Source organism: Gopherus evgoodei, unplaced genomic scaffold (assembly GCF_007399415.2).
Source record: "Gopherus evgoodei ecotype Sinaloan lineage unplaced genomic scaffold, rGopEvg1_v1.p scaffold_68_arrow_ctg1, whole genome shotgun sequence".
Classification (NCBI taxonomy): Eukaryota; Metazoa; Chordata; order Testudines; family Testudinidae; genus Gopherus; species Gopherus evgoodei.
The window spans coordinates 208,807-214,372 of NW_022060089.1; the positions used below are offsets into that span (position 1 = coordinate 208,807).

At 48.7% G+C, this 5,566-nt stretch overlaps 1 pseudogene; it reads left to right on the forward strand.

The window, feature by feature from the left end:
- The window catches only part of LOC115643707, a 17,042-nt pseudogene extending 14,255 nt beyond the window's left edge, over positions 1-2,787 (forward strand).
- Positions 2,788-5,566: the final 2,779 nt, after the last annotated feature.

The window sequence follows — 5,566 nt, forward strand, 5'->3', positions numbered from 1 at the left end:
TAGGTAAGTTGGCAGGTTTCACTATCTTTAAAATGCGAAGAGAAGGGGAGAAAGCCGGAAAGTTGTTTCCATTGCAAATGTTCTGTGCTGCAGCAGAGGACTCACTGGGCTATTGGGATGACTCAGTGACAGGGGCTGGGGGACAGGCAGCACTAGGTAGCTTGGGAACCCTCCCTGCATTTGTCAGGGTCATGGTCAGTTATTCAAGCTAAGCAGAAATCTGAGATTCAAAGCAAGGTCGGAGGTGAAAACCCTGATGCCCCAAGACAGGATGTTCAAGGGCTCCCATTTCTAGAGATGCCGTATGCTCTGGGCTCGATCCTGCCAGAGGCTGAGTGATACAAGACCCACGGAATATCAGTGACTAGTTCCCAAATTGCCTCAGGTTTGTTTGCTTCTGGAAATTTAATCAGCAAATACATTTTAAAAGGTTTGTTCTCTGGATGTGTGAAGGCAGGAATCATAGCTGTGTTGCTCTGTGGTAACAGGTCTGGTATATTTCTGTTTCCTGACTGGCTAAGGGTTCCAGAATTTTATTCCCTGTAGAGACCCCTTAGAGTTAACGGCTACCTGCATCTCTGTCCCCTCTCTGGTCTCCGAGTTCCAGATGTCAGGTCTTGTACCTGCCTCTCCTGGGGTGGAATCTCATGATAAGCCCATCCCCCACCCGGGCTACGGCACACTATGTGTCAACTGTTGGTAGAGCAGAACCAAGCGGTTTGATGCCCTTGGTCCTTCTCTCGGGAGTCTGTGAGCAGTGATGAGTCAAAGGATCAGTCAGACTGCTGGAAACAAAATACATTTAATCTTAACAACACAGGGAAAAAAGAGACTAACATGGGAGAATAAGAGAGTTTCAGTTAACAGTCTATGCACATCTCTGACCCCGAGGCCTCCAACTCTGACGAGACCAGGCAGGCCAAAGGCCAATCAGTTCTCCAGAGGTGTCTGTGCTCGTCAGTCTGAAGAGCTTTCAACAACAAGTTGCCGCATTTCAGAACAGCATCCCAGCACTGGCAAAACAAGTTGCGTAACGTGGCTGTAGCCCAAAAAGGTTCTTCCCAGCATGTATCTCTGGTATTCGCTCTCAAAATCCCATGCACTGCAAAAGAGGCAGTGGCATAATTTGAACTCTCAGGAGTGGACAAAATAGATAGATAGCTAGATACTGAAATCTGTTTATAAATAGCTTCAGTGCGGACAGATAAAGCAATGACAGCATTCACCATGCTTCACTGTGTTACACACTCAGATAAAATGGGCCACTCTCAGAAGTGGAGGGCCAGAAAGGTGGTCTGCGTGAATGTCACAATTGTAAAATCGCACAGCGCTCAAGCAGAGTGTGGAATTCAAAACCACAAGATATCAATGGGGACCAGAGTTTAGCAGGATTCAAAAGGGGAGTGTATGTATATGGGTTACCAGAATATTTAACTACAGTAGTGAAGATTTTTTTAAAAAGTATTGGAAGGGCCCAAAACCTGCCTGATTTACAGCATAAGATATCTCTGACTATTCGGTCTCAGGGGAGGGGAATTTTCCCTGGGAGCAGGTTATCACATAGATGTCTATGCCTTCTTCTACCTTCCCCTGCAGCACCTGGTACTGGTCACTGCATAGTGGGCTAGATGGACTGCAGGTCTGATTCAGCCTGGGATTGCCGATCCTCCTCTCAGCGTTGTAAAGCGAAGACCCTATTCTTGCTGATCTGCCATGAGCTCCTGGGAGTCTCTAGACTTTCACTGAAAGCAGAAAGGGGTCTTGTTAAATATTATCTAGTCTCTGTTCTTTTTTCTTTTCAGGAATGAAAGCTCAACATTTCTTGGACCTGCCCAGTTCATTATGTCAGCTGTCAATGACACCAAATTCAATTCTGCAGTGTTCCTTCTCACCGGGATATCTGGCCAGGAAGACATCCATCTCTGGATCGCTGTCCCCTTCTGCTTAATTTATGTTATTTCAATAGTAGGAAATTCAGGCATTCTGTTCATTATAAAAACAGATCCAAGCCTCCATGAGCCCATGTACATTTTCCTTTCCATGTTGGCCATCACAGACCTTGGCATATCGATATCCTCCATGCCGACGATACTGGGCATATACTTGTTTAACTCTCGGAAGATCAGCTTCAGTGCCTGTTTTGCCCAGATATTCTTCATCCACTCGCTTTCAAAAACTGAGTCCTCCGTCCTCTTGCTGATGGCCTTTGACCGCTTCATCGCAATCTGTAACCCGCGAGATATTCTTCCATCTTAAGCCTGCCAAGAATAGGCAAAATGGGACTGGTATTTGCACTAAGCAATTTGGTTCTAGTATTCCTCCCATTTCTACTGAAAAGGTTCCGATACTGTCGAGTCAATGTCCTCTCTCATTCCTTCTGCCTGCACCAGGAGGTCATGAAGTTGGCTTGTTCAGATATCACAGTGAATAGCATCTACGGCTTGTATATTACACTCTTAACAATGGGGTTGGACTCACTGCTCATCTTCCTCTCTTACATGATGATCCTCAAAACAGTGCTGAGCATCACATCCAAAGCAGGGCGCCTCAGGGCCCTGAACACCTGCGTCTCCCACCTCTGTGCCATCCTGCTGTTCTATTCAGCAGAGATCGGCCTTGCTCTGATACACAGATTTGGAAACGGCTCATCCCTTGCTTCAAACTGTCCTGGGCTACATCTCCCTGCTGCTCCCACCCCTGATTAATCCAATCATGTACAGTATGAAAAGCAGGCACCTGCGTGCAGGGATAATCAGGGCATTAGTCAAGTGCAGGATCAGTTCATGAACCACCTGCAGCGCTGCTGTCATGGGAGATGTCATAAACAGATAGCTAAGGGTTAACGTTCTTTTACCTGTAAAGGGGTAACAACAATAACCTGAAACACCTGACCAGAGGACCAATCAGGAAACAAGACTTTTTCAAATCTGGGTGGAGGGAAGTTTTGGGTGTGAGTGCTGTTTCTTGGTCTGTTTTTTTCTCGGCTCTGAGAGTGATCACAGGAATCTCCAGGCTTTCTAATCTTCTGTTTCCAAGTTGTAAGTACAAGGATAGTAAGACAATAGGTTTATATGTCTTTTTTATTTACATGTGTGTAGCTGCTGGAGTGTATTCTTTTGGATAAGGTTGTTTATCATTTTTTTCTTTAAGCAATTGACCCTGTATATTGTCATCTGGATACAGACTATTTTTAATGTCTTTTTTCTTTCTTTTTATATAAAGCTTTCTTTTTAAGACCTGTTGGAGTTTTTCTTTAGTGGGGACTCCAGGGAATTGAGTCTGCAGCTCACCAGGGAATTGGTGGGGGAAGAAGTCAGGGGGAAATCTCTTTGTGTTAGATTTACTAAGCCTGACTTTGCATACCCTCTAGGTGAGGGGGGGAGATTAGATCTCTCGGTACTTGTGTTTCCAGGACTGTAAACAGGGAATCTCATAGGGTCGTCCAGGGAGGGAGCCTGGGAGGAAGTAACCAGGAAACAAGGGGAGGAGGTTATTTCCCTTTGTTGTAAGACTCAAGGCATCTGAGTCTGGGGTCCCCCAGGGAAGGTTTTGGGGAGACCACAGTGAGCTAGGCACTGTATAATTCCTAGCTGGTGGCAGCGATACCAGGTCTAAGCTGGTACCTAAGCTTGGAGGTTTTCATGCTAACACCCATATTTTGGAGGCTAAGGTCCAGATCTGGGAAGAAATGTTATGACAGGAGACGAGAAACATGGATCACCTATTCCATCCTGGAGCCTCCCATCCAGCTCTGGGTGCTGTGTGATCCATGGGGACTGCTCCAGCTGTGGTCAGGGGCTATTCATGGGGCACAGTCACACATCCTTCCCCTGCGTCCTCAGGAAAGGGCTTGTGAGTGAGTCATGTCAGAGACATGATTAACACAGGAACCCCAGGAGAAGCCATTCAGGCAGCCCAACCACTCCACGCCCATTGATGGCTCTGCATTCAGCAAACCTACAGAGTGCCCCCCATCTAGCCGTAATTCCCCAGATGTGGAGCACAGCTGTGTCTGTGAGTGAGGGTCGACTCTGGCCCATTTTCTGGCCATCATTCCGCTCATTTGGTGCTGCCCCAGCAATGCAAAGGGGTGGAAACAGGCCTCAGCTCCCTGACAGAGGCACTGCCAGCTCCTATCCCAGCCCAGCCCATTCAGTGCAGGATGGCTGCCCTTTCTAAAGGGAAAAGTGGGACACAGGCAGGAGCCCCATCCCCTCTGCGACCCCGCCCTTCCCCCTCTTCCCCCAAAACCCATCCACTAGAGAGGCCAGAAGCCAGAGCTAAGCCAAGGTAAGTGCTGCTCAGGGAGAAAGGGTCACTCTGGGGAACCTGGACCCTCCAGCTGCCCTGGGCGGGTTATGGGGACTTGAGGGAAAGAGGAGCAGGAGCAGGGCCTCGTAGTGAGGAGCTAGGACCTTCTCATCCCCTCCCCACTGAGAAGAGACTCGCGCCACCCATAAGCTTCAGGTATTCACAGAATGGCACCGCAGGGAATTCAGACTTGGCCAGAGTAATCTGTGCTCCAGGAAGCCGTTACTAATGGGCAGAGGTCAGCCCAGCACCCAGGCTGCTCTAAACTCCACTGGGGAAGACAGAGAAAAGGCCAGAGAATCAAACCACTTTAACTGGACTTTGCCATCTCCACTCTCTGCATCGCACGGCGGAGCTCTGCTGGCACAGCACAGAATCCAGCCGGGCCTGTCAAAACTGAAAGGTGAGATTGCCGAGCAGTGTCTTGATTCCAGAAGTTGGGGCTTTAAGAAAGATGGGCAATAGTGCAAGTCTCCTGATGAAATCCAAGGAGCTGGCACTGCTGGCCGTATCTCAAGCGGAGCACCCACAAACGCAGGCACTGAGGGTTAGTTAGTGGCCACACAGTCCATCAGTTGCAGAGACGCTGTTACCCTCTGCACTTGGCTGCAAAGATCCCTGTTGTAAGGAACAGGGTTACACCATAGACAGCCGGACATAACAGTGACAGGCTCGCAGAGCCGCTGGGTTCCTGGGCACAGTTCAGAGGGTCTCCTCCCCTAGTCAGGCATGAGACACACACACACTGGGTAAGCAAGGCCATGCACATTCTTAATAGACATGGGAATGACCCAAGCCAAGCTCACATGCCTGCTGCTAGCTCTCTATTGAATCCACACAAATCCTTCCCCAATCTAAGTGCCCCCAAAGTTGGTGACATTGGAAATTTGGATGCAGGGTTTGAGATCAGGAGAGGATCAGGATCAGACTGAGGGGCAGCCCATCTAGGCTCTGTTCTGCCAGGCAACTCTCTACAGATACTTCGCTGTCTGAAAGCACGTCCTGATTCCCCCTCTTATTGCTGAGCTGCAGGAGGGGCCCAGAACCCCCTCATCAAAGGGGGCTGTGCTAATGACAGGCCGCATCACCAAGGGATGTTGGGAAGGGTTCAGTTTCTCCACCCAGAGCCCCAAATCGTCCTTATGAGGCACACAGAGCTGAAATCTCTCTAAAGCTCTTAGCTCTGGGTATAATTACTGTAGCATCTGAGTCTTCACAATCACAGACATGTTTATCAGTACAACACCCAATGATG